Genomic DNA, 19,014 nt, shown 5'->3' with positions numbered 1-19,014 from the left:
GACTTCTCTGGTGATGGTCTGGTTGTGGGAAGAGATTATATGTTCCTTAATGGAGCCCTGTTGCTTATGCATCGTTAATCGCCTGGAAATATATGTTGTTGTCTTGCCTATATACTGAGTTCTTTGAGGCTTACAGTCCCCAAGTGGGCATTTCAAAGCATAGACGACGTTGGTCTCTTTTAAAGCGTTCTGCTTTGTGTCTGGAGAGTTTCTCATGAGTAGGTTGGCCGTTTTCTTGGTTTTATAGTAAATCGTCAATTGTATCTTCTGATTTTTGTCTGTAGGGATAACGTTCCTATTAACAGTATCTTTCAGAACCCTTTCCTCCGTTTTAGGAGCTGTGGAAAAGAAGTTTCTGTAAAATAGTCTAACAGGGGGTACAGGTGTTGTGTTAGTTGTCTCTTCAGAGGTTGCATGGCGTTTCACCTTCCTTCTTATGATGTCTTCAACGAAACCATTGGAGAAGCCGTTGTTGACTAGGACCTGCCTTACCCTACAGAGTTCTTCATCGACTTGCTTCCATCCTGGGCTGTTGCTGAAAGCACGTTCGACATAAGCGTTAACAACACTCCTCTTGTACCTGTCTGGGCAGTCATTGTTGGCATTTAGGCACATTCCTATGTTTGTTTCCTTAGTGTAGACTGCAGTGTGGAAACCTCCGCTCCTTTCCATGACTGTTACATCTAGAAAGGGCAGCTTCCCATCCTTCTCCATCTCGTAAGTGAAACGCAACACAGAATTCTGCTCAAATGCCTCTTTCAGCTCCTGCAGATGTCTGACATCAAGTACCTGTGTAAAAATGCCGTCAACATACCTGCAGTATATGGCCGGTTTCAAGTTCATGTCGACCAGGACCTTCTGTTCGATGGTACCCATGTAGAAGTTCATGTGTAAACTAAAGTCTTTGAAAATGTATTAAGTTTTTACGAAACGCGTTCAAGTACCACGTCAGACTAGAAATAAAAATGAATTTTGGAGAATTGATTTTTCAGTTACCATCGACAGTGAAAAGAAACATAAGAAATATTGAGAAAATTCGTGTTAGAATTATTAATCTTACTTTTACGGTCATATTTAATATATATGTATATATATATATATATATATATATATATATATATATATATATATATATATATATATATATATATATATATATATATATATATATATATATATATATATATATATATATAAATATATATATATATATATATATATATATATATATATATATATATATATATATATATGGATAAATTATCTTTGATTAATCTTTGTGTTTAGATAGGAGCTGCCTCGTATGGGCCAATAAGCCTTCTGCAGCCTCTATGTTTCACCTCACATTTATCTCTTATGTATCCCCCCATGTTTTCACCTTTATTGTATTATCACCTGACCCAGTGCGGGTATAAAATCAACTAGTATTGTAAGATCTGTTCACTTGAGAATGAACCATGGAGGTTCGAAACGTTGTGCAAATTATATAAATAAGTGTAATACACTCTATAGTAAATCACTTCTTTTCTTCACCATAAAAGTACGAAAATGAGTTTTGGAGAACTCCTATTTCAATTAAGCCCTGATGTTAACAAAATAGTTAGAGGGATAGAAGCCCTAAACCAGAAAATAATATATACAGAATATGTGGTCATATTCAATGAAACATGTTTGAAAGAAAACCTGCTGCCAGTATACACCAATATATATATATATATATATATATATATATATATATATATATATATATATATATATATATATATATATATATATATATATATAAATATATATATATATATATATATATATATATATTTATATATATATATATATATATATATATATATATATATATATATATATATATATATATATATATATATATATATATATATATATCGTACCTAGTAGCCAGAACTCACTTCTCAGCCTACTATGCAAGGCCCAATTTGCCTAATAAGCCAAGTTTTCATGAATTAATATATTTTCCCTAATTTTTTCTCATGAAATGATAAAGCTACCCATTTCATTATGTATCAGGTCATTTTTTTTTATTGGAGTTAAAATTAACGTAGATATATGACCGAACCTAACCAACCCTACCTAACCTAACCTAACCTATCTTTATAGGTTAGGTTAGGTTAGGTGGCCGAAAAAGTTAGGTTAGGTTAGGTTAGGTTAGGTGGTCGAAAAACAATTAATTCATGAAAACTTGGCTTATTAGGCAAATCGGGCCTTGCATTGTAGGCTGAGAAGTACGTTCTGGCTACTAGGTACGACATATATATATATATATATATATATATATATATATATATATATATATATATATATATATATATATATATATATATATTGCCGAAAACACTCAGAACTTAATTTGAAATAAGGTTTGCTTAGAGTTTTCCGCTGATTATACCAACAAGCAAACTAGATAATTTATCCATATTTTAGAATTTTAGTTTCCATATATATTAATTTGAGAATTTCACCTTAAAAATGTTTTTAAAAAAATTGTGTTTCCATAAATGAAATCTTGGTAGAGCCTCATAAATCATTGACTGTATCTCAAATGTGCTTTAAAATTGACACTTTTTTATTATGACTTAAACTCCAAACTATGCCATGCTAGATAATACTTCAGTAACACTTAACACGACCGAACAGATTTTCGTATTATTACAATCCATTATTTCCTTGTAGACTGCTTATTGGCTTCTTGGTGGGATTGTTCATGCTATGGACAGTAACCTACTTCGCTGGTCTCGTAGCCTATGCCACCTATAGCGACTGTGATCCGCTATGCCACCTATAGCGACTGTGAAATCTGTCAGACTATAGCTACTGTATTTGCACCACTGATAGGCGGGGACTGCTCTAGAATTTCTTAATGGAGAATTTGCTCACCAGTGAATCATTGTTCCTCCCTGCAGTTCCATTTCAATCATGCCCATGTGCACTGGTAAACCATAGTGCTTGCCAAGCGCAACTAGACCTTAGTTTTTGTGCTGCTTTAAGACCCTCTATACTGGGGTTGTCAACAGTTTACTGTGCTCCTAAATCCATGTTTAATTCTTGAGAAAACAACAGACTAGAAATAAAAAACTAAGCTCCACCGCCACTTCTCTTTTAAAACAAGCTGAACTGAGAATTAGTTTAGAAAGAACTGATTGCGAAAATGTTTGGTCTACTTGACTGCCCTATAAACTGGTGAGTTCTGCACTCAAGATTACATAAAAATACTAAGAAAATCTTTCATCAAAATGAATGAAATAAACCTGAATATTTACCAACATACACCAGTGGTGAATATATCAAAATATATTTTCAATATTTACAATAATATACACCAAAGAAATCACTTATAGTATACCAATATTTGACACTTAAATTTCTGAACATTAGGCTCCCAGGACATAATACTGTAAATTCCAAGACATTATACAATCATTCCCGGTCAGGCTTCCCAATTTTTTTTTGTCACGTGCTGGCTCTTAATACCCTGTCGTGTGTGGGCGCTGTGATCTCTAGGGTACGACTGTTGTCCTAAGGTGAGTTTCACTTGTTGCTCTATATATATATATATTTCAGTTATATATATATATATATATATATATATATATATATATTATATATATATATATATATATATATATATATATATATATATATATATATATATATATATATATATATAACTGAAAACTCACACCCCAGAAGTTACTCGGACCCATACTGCCAGGAGCAACATTGCAACTGGTGTGTACAGGACACCTTAATCCACTCGACCATCATGACCGGTCAAAAGCTGATGGTAGCCAAGGCTATTTAGCCCATCAGCCCGCCGGTACTCTGATGGTAATCTTGGGCATAGTATTTTATCAAATCGCCTCATTCTGTACACACCAGTTGCATTGTTGCTCCTGGCAGTATGGGTTCGAGTCACTTCTGGGGTGTGAGTTTTCAGTTGCATATAGTCCTGGGGACCATTCAGGCTTGTTCGCATTTGTGTTCCTCACGTTTGCCCCAAAGAATGAGGTGAATTGATAAAATACTATGCCCAAGATTACCATCAGAGTGCCGGCGGGCTGATGGGCTTACTAGCCTTGCCAACCATCAGCTTTTGACCAGTCGTGATAGTCGAGTGGATTAAGGTGTCCTGTACACATCAGTTGCATTGTTGCTCCTGGCAGTATGGGTTCGAGTCACTTCTGGGGTGTGAGTTTACAGTTGCATATAGTCCTGGGGATCGTTCAGGCTTGTTCGCATATATATGTATATATATATATATATATATATATATATATATATATATATATATATATATATATATATATATATATATATATATATATATATATATATATATATATATATATATATATATATATATATATATATATATATATATATATATATATATATATATATATATATATTTGAGTGAGGTGGAAGGGGTGATGTGGCATTAACACAAGACAGAACAAGAGTATTAATAGGGTATTAATTTCATCAACACAAGACAGAACACGAAACAATGGATATTGAATAGAAGTGTTTGTAGAAAGCCTATTGGTCCATATTTCTTGATGCTTCTATATTGGAGCGGAGTCTTGAGGTGGGTAGAATATAGTTGTGCAATAATTGGCTGTTGATTGCTGGTGTTGACTTCTTGATGTGTAGTGCCTCGCAAACGTCAAGCCGCCTGCTATCGCTGTATCTATCGATGATTTCTGTGTTGTTTACTAGGATTTCTCTGGCGATGGTTTGGTTGTGGGAAGAGATTATATGTTCCTTAATGGAGCCCTGTTGCCCCATATATGTATATATATATATATATATATATATATATATATATATATATATATATATATATATATATATATATATATATATATATATATATATATATATATATATATATATATGACAATGTCAAACCACGGAGGAAAAATGAAAAAGGAATTTCCTTAAGTACTTTCGTATATTAATACATCTTCAGAAGGAGTCTTATTAATATACGAAAGTACTTAAGGAAATTCCTGTTTCATTTTTCCTCCGTGGTCTGACATTGTCACATTTTTAATCACGTGTTTATTTTTGTGATATACACACACCCACACACATATATATATATATATATATATATATATATATATATATATATATATATATATATATATATATATATATATATTTTTAATTGTGAGGGTACCACCTCTGGTGCCAATGTGGGGACCCATAGCCTCGGAGAAGAAAATAAAAAGTACTCAGAGGAGACCTTGTGGTTTCTCACTGAACACTAATATTATCTTCTCCTACCACCCCCATTCTTTTGTATGTACACATATATATCTACTTTATTTGAACTTTGTTACAAAAAAGGAGTTACATATGGGTTACAAAGATGGTTATCATAGGTTGTCGAGTTCCTCCAGCTCCTCAGATGGCGGGCAGGAACCCTGGATGCAGTGCGCATTTCCCCTCTGTATCGCCACACTGAGGCGCTGGAAAAGAAACCTTGCAGCTCTTGGGTCCCTTGTTGTTTCAATGAGCCTAGAACCCAGTTCCTTCAAAAAACTGGTTGCATATATATATATATATATATATATATATATATATATATATTGGCAGCAGTCTTTCTTGTAGACATATATTATTAAATATGACCGAAAAAGTAAGATTAATAATTCCAACACGAATTTTCTCAATATTTCTTATGTTTCTTTTCACTGTCGATGGAAATTGAAAAATTAATTCTCCAAAATTCATATTTATTTCTAGTCTAACACAACAATTGAACGCGTTTCATAATAACTTATTACATTTTCAAACACTAGTTTACACACACACACACAACTATAACCTGCAAACACTAAACAGAATTCTACTATTCTATCCTTTAAACAGCTTTCATCTTATATACCCGCATTTGGGTGAGGTGATATGTTACAACTGTTTTGGATGAGGTGAACAAAACTTTCAACACAAGACAGAACATGGTGCAATGGGTATAAATTGGGTAAATTAATGGGAAGAATGGAAGTAACTGCAAAGGGCCTATTGGCCCATAATTCTTTATGCTTCTATATTGGTGCGGAGTCTTGAAGTGGGTAGAATATAGTTGAGCATTAATTGGCTGTTGATTGCTGGTGTTGATTCTTGATGTGTAGTGCCTCGCATGATGTTAAGCCGCCTGCTATCGCTGTATCTATTGATGATTTCTGTGTTGTTTGTTAAGACTTCTCTGGTGATGGTCTGGTTGTGGGAAGAGATTATATGTTCCTTAATGGAGCCCTGTTGCTTATGCATCTTTAATCGCCTGGAAATATATGTTGTTGTCTTGCCTATATACTGAGTTCTTTGAGGCTTACAGTCCCCAAGTGGGCATTTCAAAGCATAGACGACGTTAGTCTCTTTTAAAGCGTTCTGCTTTGTGTCTGGAGAGTTTCTCATGAGTAGGTTGGCCGTTTTCTTGGTTTTATAGTAAATCGTCAATTGTATCTTCTGATTTTTGTCTGTAGGGATAACGTTCCTATTAACAGTATCTTTCAGGACCCTTTCCTCCGTTTTAGGAGCTGTGGAAAAGAAGTTCCTGTAAAATAGTCTAATAGGGGGTACAGGTGTTGTGTTAGTTGTCTCTTCAGAGGTTGCATGGCGTTTCACCTTCCTTCTTATGATGTCTTCAACGAAACTATTGGAGAAGCCGTTGTTGACTAGGACCTGCCTTACCCTACAGAGTTCTTCATCGACTTGCTTCCATCCTGGGCTGTTGCTGAAAGCACGTTCGACATAAGCGTTAACAACACTCCTCTTGTACCTGTCTGGGCAGTCATTGTTGGCATTTAGGCACATTCCTATGTTTGTTTCCTTAGTGTAGACTGCAGTGTGGAAACCTCCGCTCCTTTCCATGACTGTTACATCTAGAAAGGGCAGCTTCCCATCCTTCTCCATCTCGTAAGTGAAACACAACACAGAATTCTGCTCAAATGCCTCTTTCAGCTCCTGCAGATGTCTGACATCAAGTACCTGTGTAAAAATGCCGTCAACATACCTGCAGTATATGGCCGGTTTCAAGTTCATGTCGACCAGGACCTTCTGTTCGATGGTACCCATGTAGAAGTTCATGTGTAAACTAAAGTCTTTGAAAATGTATTAAGTTATTACGAAACGCGTTCAAGTACTGCGTCAGACTAGAAATAAAAATGAATTTTGGAGAATTGATTTTTCAGTTACCATCGACAGTGAAAAGAAACATAAGAAATATTGAGAAAATTCGTGTTAGAATTATTAATCTTACTTTTACGGTCATATTTAATATATATATATATATATATATATATATATATATATATATATATATATATATATATATATATATATATATATATATATATATATATATATATATATATATGGATAAATTATCTTTGATTAATCTTTGTGTTTAGATAGGAGCTGCCTCGTATGGGCCAATAAGCCTTCTGCAGCCTCTATGTTTCACCTCACATTTATCCCTTATGTATCCCCCCATGTTTTCACCTTTATTGTATTATCACCTGACCCAGTGCGGGTATAAAATCAACTAGTATTGTAAGATCTGTTCACTTGAGAATGAACCATGGAGGTTCGAAACGTTGTGCAAATTATATAAATAAGTGTAATACACTCTATAGTAAATCACTTCTTTTCTTCACCATAAAAGTACGAAAATGAGTTTTGGAGAACTCCTATTTCAATTAAGCCCTGATGCTAAGAAAATAGTTAGAGGGATAGAAGCCCTAAACCAGAAAATAATAAATACAGAATATGTGGTCATATTCAATGAAACATGTTTGAAAGAAAACCTGCTGCCAGTATACACCAATATATATATATATATATATATATATATATATATATATATATATATATATATATATATATATATATATATATATATATATATATATATATATATATATATATATAACTGAAAACTCACACCCCAGAAGTGACTCGAACCCATACTCCCAGGAGCCACGCAACTGGTATGTACAAGACGCCTTAATCCACTTGACCATCACGACAGGACATAATGAGGTGATAGCCTCGGCTATCACCTCATTATGTCCGGTCGTGATGGTCAAGTGGATTAAGGCGTCTTGTACATACCAGTTGCGTGGCTCCTGGGAGTATGGGTTCGAGTCACTTCTGGGGTGTGAGTTTTCAGTTGCATATTGTCCTGGGGACCATTCAGGCTTGTTCGCATATATATATATATATATATATATATATATATATATATATATATATATATATATATATATATATATATATATATATATATATATATATATATATATATATATATATATATATATATGTCGTACCTAGTAGCCAGAACTCACTTCTCAGCCTACTATGCAAGGCCCAATTTGCCTAATAAGCCAAGTTTTCATGAATTAATATATTTTCTCTAATTTTTTCTCATGAAATGATAAAGCTACCCATTTCATTATGTATCAGGTCATTTTTTTTTATTGGAGTTAAAATTAACGTAGATATATGACCGAACCTAACCAACCCTACCTAACCTAACCTAACCTATCTTTATAGGTTAGGTTAGGTTAGGTAGCCGAAAAAGTTAGGTTAGGTAGGTTAGGTGGTCGAAAAACAATTAATTCATGAAAACTTGGCTTATTAGGCAAATCGGGTCTTGCATTGTAGGCTGAGAAGTACGTTCTGGCTACTAGGTACGACATATATATATATATATATATACATATATATATATATATATATATATATATATATATATATATATATATATATATATATATATATATATATATATATATATATATATATATATATTGACGAAAACATTCAGAACTTAATTTGAAATAAGGTTTGCTTAGAGTTTTCCGCTGATTAAACCAACAAGCAAACTAGATAATTTATCCATATTTTAGAATTTTAGTTTCCATATATATTAATTTGAGAATTTCACCTTAAAAATGTGTTTAAAAAAATTGTGTTTCCATAAATGAAATCTTGGTAGAGCCTCATAAATCATTGACTGTATCTCAAGTGTGCTTTAAAATTGACACTTTTTTATTATGACTTAAACTCCAAACTATGCCATGCTGGATAATACTTCAGTAACACTTAACACGACCGAACAGATTTTCGTATTATTACAATCCATTATTTCCTTGTAGACTGCTTATTGGCTTCTTGGTGGGATTGTTCATGCTATGGACAGTAACCTACTTCGCTGGTCTCGTAGCCTATGCCACCTATAGCGACTGTGATCCACTCACCTCCGGAAAGATACAGAAACCGGACCAGATTATCACATTCTTAGTGACAGACAAACTGAGCCATGTGAAGGGGTTAGCTGGCATCTTTGTGGCTGCAGTTTATGGGGCAGTCCTCAGGTAGGTCCTTATATATCCTGTCTTGTGTAACCTCTCTCGGAAACGGAGCTTCTCTATTGTGTGATAAGAACATAAGAATTAAGTAATCTGTAGATGGCATGTTGGCCTATACAAAGCAACTCCTATTCATATCCATGCAAACTCATTCATATGTATATATATGTCTAATTTATGCCTGAAGCAATCTTTTGTCCTTGGTTTCATGAGATATTTGACTGAAACTCTGACAGGAATATATATCTCTCTCAATAGGTATTGGAAATTTGAAGCTCATAAGTAAAGTAGAAACGGCTCGAACACTTTGCCGGAGTATTTGACTAATATTTCCTAGGTAATTTTTGTTCAACTTCAAACTCTACTCCACAGTTGAATTTACAAGTAATTCTCATCAATCTTCCATATTGTGCGCAGAGCTCTACAATTTGGAAAATTAGAAATTAAATTATTCCAGAAATCTTAGTCAGACATCTTGAAATTAATAAATATGATGCATAATTGCAAGGGGGCATAGGGAAATGTTTTCTTCACAGCAACCAGACATATACTGAATATTTTTTTTTTACAAAATCAAGATTAGCTGCTATTACAACAGCTAAATGCAATAGATATACAATGTTTTAGATTTGTATTTGATTTTGATTTTTGAAAATGTTGCAATTTTGAGGAAGATTATTATTTGTTGTGCTATATATATTTACTGTTCAAGGCTGAAATCTTTTTCAGAAGGAGACCTCGCCATTTCTATTTTGTCAAAAAAAAATTCAACTCTTAATTTCATGCAGATAGTAAGACAACCTGAAATATATTCACACCCTAATCTTTATCAACCCATCCTTGTTGTGTGACAAGCATCACACTAAAATAACTGTAACGATACACACTGCCTAACTTCTTCTTATCCGCCCCTGATGTGTGGCAAACAGTACACTATCGTCATGTGGAAACTCCATGGCATGTATGGTCTGGGAGGACTTCCTTAAGGACCTCCCATACTTCGCTGGCATCAGTGACGCCAAAGCCACAAACGTTCTCAAGTTTCTCTGTAAGTACATAGGTTTTATCGCTATCAAACTTTGCTATAAGTATTAAAATATATTGTAATTAAAGTGATTATAGTTCTAGTATGTGAACTATTTACCTATGAATCGTCCTTTAATTTTGTACTTTAATTTTTGTATGAATCACCCTGCAAATTTTTAAGAACATAATTTCAAGATGCCCAGAGATGACCACATCAATGGGTTGGGCATGTACAGATTTGCTGATGCACACTGCAACACCCCATCCTTGACCCCTGCCTGTCTTGGCGCATCCAGAAATTATGACCGGCAATTGAAACAAAGATCTCAGGAGTCCTGTCATCTTGAAATGTTTCGAGTACAAAAACCACATCAGGACAATTAGTGTTCACAAAACAGCTTGTGAGATCGCCAACATTGGTAATGAAGCCCCGGATGTTAACAAACATTATGATAATTGATTGACTCCTCATGCCTATGTGTTGTTTGAAAATGCAGTTGTGTAAGGGGTGTTATGATCCCCAGTTAGCCTGGAGGAACGAGTCTACCTGATGAGAGTTATTCTGCTTACATGACCAGAAAATTAAGTGGTAGAGGAAGAAATATGTATAATAAACGTCAGTGAGTGAGTGATTTAATAATAAAGGCAGAGAACGAGCATCTTTTCAATGTTACTGGAAATAGAATGTCGACAGTTTGTGACGCTATGTGTCATTAGCTGTCACAGTAATGTCACTTGAGTTGCCGCAGTCATCAGAGGTGGACATGCATTCCAGTGTCCCAGGAATATTGAAGAAAACAGCTCTGGATGAAGTGTTTGAGTGCCTGCTACTGTGCATAACTGTTGAGGAAGCTGCCAAGGGCGTGATGCATGTTCTTGGTATTTGTGAAGATTTGGAGACGACCTCAAGCCTTGTGGTGGTCGTTGTTGGGAAGAAAGCTTACTCTCTATTAATTGATTGATATTTAATTAATAGATTAATTTAAATTAATCGAAGGACCACCCTATTTTGACTGAAAAGGGAAACAGATAAAGTTAAATGATAAGGACTGAAATACCAGTGCCTAGGGATAAGAAACTATTAAAGATTATTCTTTAAACGTTAATGGGCTGTATAATATTAATGTTCGAGAATAAACTTTCCGTCCGCCACAAAATTGGGGGTTAATACTAGAAGTAATCTACTCCCAGTACGCTTCATCGAGGCTGGTTCTTCCTCGAATAAAAATTAGTAATTCTACTAAATACTATTAAGAAGCATTAGATGAATTGATTAATGGTAGAAAGATTATATGTTGCTTAATCAAGCAATTATTCTCATTTGACTTTTATGAGGCTAACATATTACGTTAAGTATCTCAAATCAAATAAACTAAATCTCTTCGACTGATCTATAATTTTCTCAATTAAAGAAATAATAGAAAAGATTTCAGCTGCTTAGCGTTAATAGTGAACGGAGAGATAGAGGTGCAATGGCGCCGTCTGCTACTTGCTGCAACATGTGAGTTCAAACATGGCGTGGGAACATGATGACCACGACCGCTTACAACACAAGCTGAAATTTCTACTAAATATACTAATTGGTTACACCTACTATATAATATCCTCACTATGCCATAAAAGGAATAAATTTAATTCCTTATGGAGGTACTTATTGTTTGGGGAGGGCGCGTAGCATACCGATGGACAGTGCACAGTAAAATGATATACCTAGAAATCTCACGATATAACAAATATTTGGGCACTTAACCTGCTGGTTGTCCACCGAAGCAATTCCAGATTGCTACTGGAGCAATTACACGCTCCTAGACCAATTAAATGCAAGGGCCTAACGTAGAATTGATGGAAATCGACTCTCCCGGGAACGTACGATGTGATTATTGGCGTCTCTAGCGAAGCAGCATGGTGAATGGCGGCGTCTCTCCGCCCTCCCTCAACTCGTCTCTCGCATTCACAACAGAAATTACTAATCACGGATAATTCTTTTCCGTGTAATTACTGATGTAATGCGTTAATGAGAACCGAGTTGCAATTATAGGGAATTAAATAATATCATATTCTCGTTAAATGGTGTTAATCGAGAAATGGAGAAAATTTTTATTTCCACCATAGCATACGTACGTAACAGATAAAACTGCTACTTGATAATAATTTCAGTTAATAACTCTCGGTTTTGGATTATTGGGAGCTATATTATCCGTAGTTAATTATTGTACGGAAGACTGATAATTTTAGAGAACCACATTCAATTCTCTAACATATTGGTAATAAATATGTTTAAATGTACATTATCTGACGCAATCCTGCCTCTCGGTGTCGTGAAAATATTAGCAATAGGCTCAGATAAAGAAATATTAATTTATATTAACACTACCGTTAGTGAAATTAATAACTACTATAATTAGTATATAATAATGATGTATTATAATACAATGGTAGTGTGTTAGTGTTGGAAATTTTCAACAGTCGTACCTGTGTGGAGCTCTAAATCGTTGTATCCTTAGGTAGAGGAGGATAAGCAGGTGTTTTTGTGGGAGCCTGCCAGACGACTGTGTGAGCTCAAGACAGGAGCAGAAGAGCTATGTGAGCTCATTGTGTAAGGCAGACATTAAGAAACTTTGTTGGACGTCTTAAAGCGACGCCATCTTGAAACACCAGAGTTAAGTGCCCCCAAGCTACAAATTCTGCGGTAAGCTCACTTATCAGCTGTTTTAGTGGTTGCCTGTACTTGATCGTGTACGCAGCGATTATGGCAAGTATTTATGCAAGTAAGATATATGTTTTTATCGTGACAATGAGCTAAAATAAGCAGTTAGAGAAAAGAGAACATGCTGGGGAGAGACCGGAGAGGAGGTCCTAGTGTCGTGTCAAGACATGTTTCCAGTATGGACTCGCCCCGGGATGGGGGAATACCCACCACAGTTGGAGGGCGAGATTTAGTGCTGGGATGTAGGTTTATTGTTTAAGTTTTGTTTGGAAAACATTTTATTGGCATAGTAATGGAATTGCAGGTTTGTCTGGGTTAAGTTATGGGAGGAACTTCGAGGCTGGAGAAGAAGTGTATGCTGAACTCTGAGGTAGAGCAGAATTCAATAGTGAGTAGTTTAACTTCAAGCTGTGTAGTGGAGCTACACGTTTCTCTGTGGAGCCAGTGGAGGAGCTTCACTGATGTTGGAGTAGGACTTCGTGTGCAGCAGATTGAGAGAACTGCAGAAGTGCCTTACCATATTTTGGAAGGACCTAGATATATGCATTGGTAGTGGTACTCAAGGAAGAGAACAGAGGATCATGTGGACACTTTAATGTATGAGGGGAGTGTTTGAATGCTTATTGGCACGTAAGATGCAGTGTAAGGTGAGAGACTGACATATTTTATGTTGGAGATACTTATGTAGATGTTCCTGGTATTTCAGCCCCAAGCAGAGTTTGATATTCTTTTTAGGTTGAAGATATATTGATGTTGGGCCATGTGTTTCAGCCGCAAGCAGTGAGGGGGTGATAGGTTGTATGCTAAGAGTCTTGCAGTGACCAAATATAGATAGTTGATGAAGTCAGGATATGATATTAGAGTGCTACCGGTTTGTAGCAGCTTAGACTGTTGTATAGTATTTTTATATTATATATGAATATTTTTTGTTGTGTACGTTTTTATGTATTAAATGTTTGTTAACAGATGGTTTTTGCTTTTGTTCTGGTGAGATTCCCAGAAAGTGAGAAAGAGAGAGAGAGAGAGGGTCATGGTTGCAGACAGGGTGACAGTGGACAATAATTCACTAAAAGGGGATTTAGGGGATCATCTCAAACAAGGAGAGAGCAAGGAGTCATGCGAGTTGGGTGTGTACTCAAGACAATGAGGCCGGTTTTGGAGCCGCACACCCCAAAATAAAGCTAACGATGAACCCCCTCTCCAAGATCAAAAAGCATACAAGGCAATCTCCCAGGTAAATTGCAAGCAATCCAGTGTCCATTGATGATCGACCGACAGTAACGGCAGTGTGGTTGCCGAGATCGGCTGTTTTTCTATCAGGGAGTGGTTGGGGTCTCTTTTCGCCTGTACGCAAGTAATAGTCTGGTGCAACAACCAGCTCCTCTTTTGGGTGAAATCCCCAACCCTCTTCCCGATAGGGGGGCAGACCTTGTTGCTGGTGGTGTGTAAATCTGTTGTGCTGAGTAAGGCACAGCGCTACCACAGGGCTGGGATATGGATAGTAAGATTGCTGACAAGTAAGAGTGTGTAACAAGTCTCAGTATTTCTTAAATTGATGCAACATTTGTTCTTGTCTATCCAGATCCGTTTTGGTTAGACATAAGTCCTCTTGATGACCTCTTCAGTGGCAGAAATTGTACCTAAGATCATTCCGACAGGTTTCAGCCATATGCCCCCTGCGATTGCATTTAGAGCAGAGGCCTTACTATGAGGCTGGGAAGTTGTCCAGACTGAGCTAACCTGCTGATTCAAGAGTTGAGACCTGTGATGCTGGTGTTAATGTTGCTCAGGGCCTAGTTGAGGTTGGTGATGCAGTGCCTGGTTATGGTTATGTTGTGGCTGAGAGTGTGGAGGCCAAGAACGCTGATTAGGGCACACACACCTGTGCCTACTCCCTCTAGGCCTACTCTAGCGGGTAGAGTTTTGATTTGACCCTTGTACAGGTGCTGTTGTCACTGCTTGATTGACAGCTGTAGTTCTTGATATCTGTGTCTAAAGTGGCAGGAGTGAGAGTCACACTGGGTGTTATATTTGAACTGCTGTGCGTTTCCTCAGTTGGTGTGAGAGAAGGTGTTGGTTGAGACAATGATGTGTCAGGAAGACCTGCAGATGGATTTGCAGATTCGTAGCTGTGGATCGAGGCTCCCTGAGAGGCTTTATGTTGCATAGAATTCCACCAAACTTTATCATCTGAGTTACTAGCAATGTTAATACACCAGCAACTGTCCACCTTGGCACTTTGTGCAGAGAAGCTTTAGTCTTTTGTTAAGACTGAGTTCTGATTTTTACACAAGACCTTGAAGGAGTTAATGAGCTCCAGAATGTCAGAGACTCCCTGTGTTGGAGAAACTTCTGGGAAAGTTTGTCGAACTGAATAAAAGCAGCCTGTTGTTCAGTAGATGCAGCATCTAGGTAAGAATTAGTCAGGTCTTGCATGCTACGTTGCAGAATCAGACTCTGTATTGTTGAGTCCTGAGATCTTGCACTTGGACACAGCAGAAGTCAATGTCTGTCTTGAATTGTGTATGGCAAATGTTAGGACAATTATTCTGCTTGCACCAAACAAACTCTTTGTTTCTTGTGGTATAACCACAAACAGAAAAGAAAGACAGTTGAGGATATCCTGAGACAGATCTAGCTTTCAGGATCTTAATATGGTGTGACTTAGTTATGCCCAGAAAGAAACTATAAGCAATCACAATCAAGTATCACGCCCGACAGAAAGAGAGGAGCCAGCCAGCTGACCTGGCCCTATTGGGACATGTGGTGATGGGGGGAGAGAGGGGGGAAGGGGGGGGTGGCACTGTGTAAACAACTGGGAGATTTAAAACGGGCTCACAAACTTCACAGATCACAGTTTCCACGCAACACAAAATTACTAATATCACAAAGGGACCACGGCCCCCCACACTGTCGGCAGACTATCTACAATGGTCACTGAATATTCACACGACACATGTGAAGCACAGTCTCCAGTGGTCTGCTAACTGACACATAAAAAAACACCAAGGGACCCACCCAACCTACCCTCCTAACCGCATCTATCTCCTTCCCTCTCTTTCATCTCACTTCAATAAAGATATTTTAACTAATAATTCCAATAATTAAAGAATTAGCATTAACATTTAAAAAATGTTTCCTCCAAAATGTTACATCGTAACATTAACAAAACACTTTTAAAAACATTTTTGCCTCATGTTTCATATTCGTTTTTACCAATCCTCAAAAAACGGTTTCAAACGTAATAGAATAGTGAAGTAAACCAAAAAATGTTTTTTTTTTTAATGTTTTGAAAACTATAAAATGTTTACCGGGGCTGCCTCTAATAAGTCTACTGGACCATATGAGGGAGATCCTATTGATGCTCATATAAATAGAGTTACCTTGTATTGCCCATTAAGACAGCTCCTATATATCAATATAAATAAGAGCTGTCTTTTATGGTCCGATAGTCCTTCTGTAGTTCCTTATCATTATGTTCAAATGTTTGGTTGACCTGGTGTGCTTTATTACAACCACATAGAATTGAGAAAACCATGTGAACATCATTGGCATACATATCATTTCATTATGACAGAATCTTATACAATGATAATTACCACTAATTTGCATATAACATTTGTAATGATAACTGCATTCAAAAAGCAAGGTAGCCACGAAACGATAGCATGATTTTTGTCATATGTCAAGGTAAACTCCATTACATCCACATAGAACTATTATATCCACATTATCATGTGCAGACGATGAATCACATTAGCGTGGCTGAAATACGTTCACCAGACCACCAGACCACACATTAGAAAGTGAAGGGACGACGACGTTTCGGTCCGTCCTGGACCATTCTCAAGTCTCAAGTCAAATCTATGTGGATGTTATGATTGAAGTTGTTGTTGTTATAGATTAAGCTACTCATATACAAAACAAAGAAGGGATGTAGGCACCGAGTGATGAATCCCGCTTCTTTGTGTATATATACACAAAATGTACTTTTGTCCTGACGTAGGTTTTGGACAAAAGAATATTTGCTGGTTGATCAGTAAGCCATTGTAGTAGCCCTAATAATCCTTACACTGTAGATGGTCTTAACGAGCATTTGGCCTATATTATGAGGACGGGTTATATAGAGAGGTATGATTCAAACATGGGGACATCAATGAAGCACTATTTGAGAAACGTTTGAACATCATGAGATGTGAGTATGTGTAAAGTGCTTAATTCATAATCAAAAGGTTTGGTGGCTGGATTAACGAACACTTCACCACTGTTTTTGAGCTTGGACTGATGTACTGAATCTTGCGCAGCTTAAAATTCTTTATTATGCTATTGAATTATTCCCGATTTAGATTTAATTCAGGGATTATCATAAATGAACTAGATTCTTTCTTAAGAATCCTGGTATCAAACTCAAGAAAGATTACATAGAGGGAGTAAAGGTCATTATTATATTATTGTTTGACCCTTTGACTACAGCTGCAGCATCGGGTGTGGTGGCCGTGATTATGAGCTTACTGGTGGCGACGCTGGGCAACATCTTCAACGTCTCCAACACCCTGACTTCTGCAGTGAGCGGTTCTTATTGTGGCCTCTTTCTTGCTGGCATGTGTGCTCCCTGGGTGAATGCCAAGGTAAATTTTCACACCATTCCTTAGTATGTGCTGTTCAGTCACACTGGTTTATCGCTTCCTCTTGAAATACATTATTATTAGTAGTAGTATCTTTATTGACAAAATTAATTACAATTTTGCCTAATCTGAGTAATTTAATTAGGTCTTATTAGTGAGGATAATGCTTGTATACACTGTCACACAGGGCAGAGAATTATACACAAAACAATAGATCTAATCTAAAGGGCTGATGCACATATATACAGCATGGTTACCATCAACTACATTAGACAGTATACATGTTTCAATTTATGAACTTGTAAATACAACTTTCAATTGTGCACTGCCACACGAGGGGCAGGGATGGATTCATAAGAGACGTAGCTTAAAAATAAAATAAATAAAATTATTCTTAATTCTTTAAAATGGACAAGCAAATTTTTGATAAATTGTTAGGATGTCATCCAGTACACCTGAGTCAATGAAATAGTTACACAGTTGGTGGTACAATAGGCCAGGAGGTCTAAATCATTTTTATGGTTTCACATTCAATAATATGTGTTCAAGTGAATGCCTTAAAGGTTTGTCACAGAGTTTACAAGTTGAATATTCTGGTAGTGGCTCAGCCTCACTAACCTGCCAGATGTGCCCATAGCCAAGGCGAATTCGTGCAATGACTACATCGCATTGCCTGGTCCGGTTACTGTGCTGACCATACAAATAATCATGATTGCAAAATTTGTAATATCTTTTAATACTGCAGCTTTCAGGTCTTTGAGCATTTCTTAGTTCTTCTAAATCTGAAATAATTTCTATAATTTGTATGTTTCAAATTCTTGCATTAGATAGTGCAAAGTCATATCCCGTGTTTTCTTTCCTGCAAGCCTCATTGGCCAATCGATCTACAGTCATGTTTTCCAATTCCAACATGGGATGGGATCAACACAAATTTTATACAAAAGATAATATCATTGGCAAAAATTCCATTCCATTTAATATTACATGCTACTTCATACATTAATTGTGATGGGTTATTTATAGACTGCAGAGCACTCTTAGTCACAAAATATCACTCCACCCCCATTGAGCTTAAGGTACTCGTTGGCTTTAATGTTTACATTAATGTTTACATACGATAGGTTGTAGTGATGGGTGAAGTGATTGGACATGTAAATGAAAATGTGGTCTGAAAATATAAATTCATGCTTAAACTCGAAACAATCAATTTAAATCATTAATAAAAACATTATATAGA

At 36.2% G+C, this 19,014-nt stretch overlaps 1 pseudogene; it reads left to right on the top strand.

The window, feature by feature from the left end:
- LOC138353543 (sodium-coupled monocarboxylate transporter 1-like) overlaps positions 1 to 19,014 on the top strand; it is a 176,358-nt pseudogene that overhangs the window by 98,565 nt on the left and 58,779 nt on the right.

This window comes from Procambarus clarkii, chromosome 58, assembly GCF_040958095.1.
Source record: "Procambarus clarkii isolate CNS0578487 chromosome 58, FALCON_Pclarkii_2.0, whole genome shotgun sequence".
Classification (NCBI taxonomy): Eukaryota; Metazoa; Arthropoda; class Malacostraca; order Decapoda; family Cambaridae; genus Procambarus; species Procambarus clarkii.
Note: the sequence above shows the minus strand (reverse complement) of the source record. Positions and strands in the feature narration are given on the sequence as shown.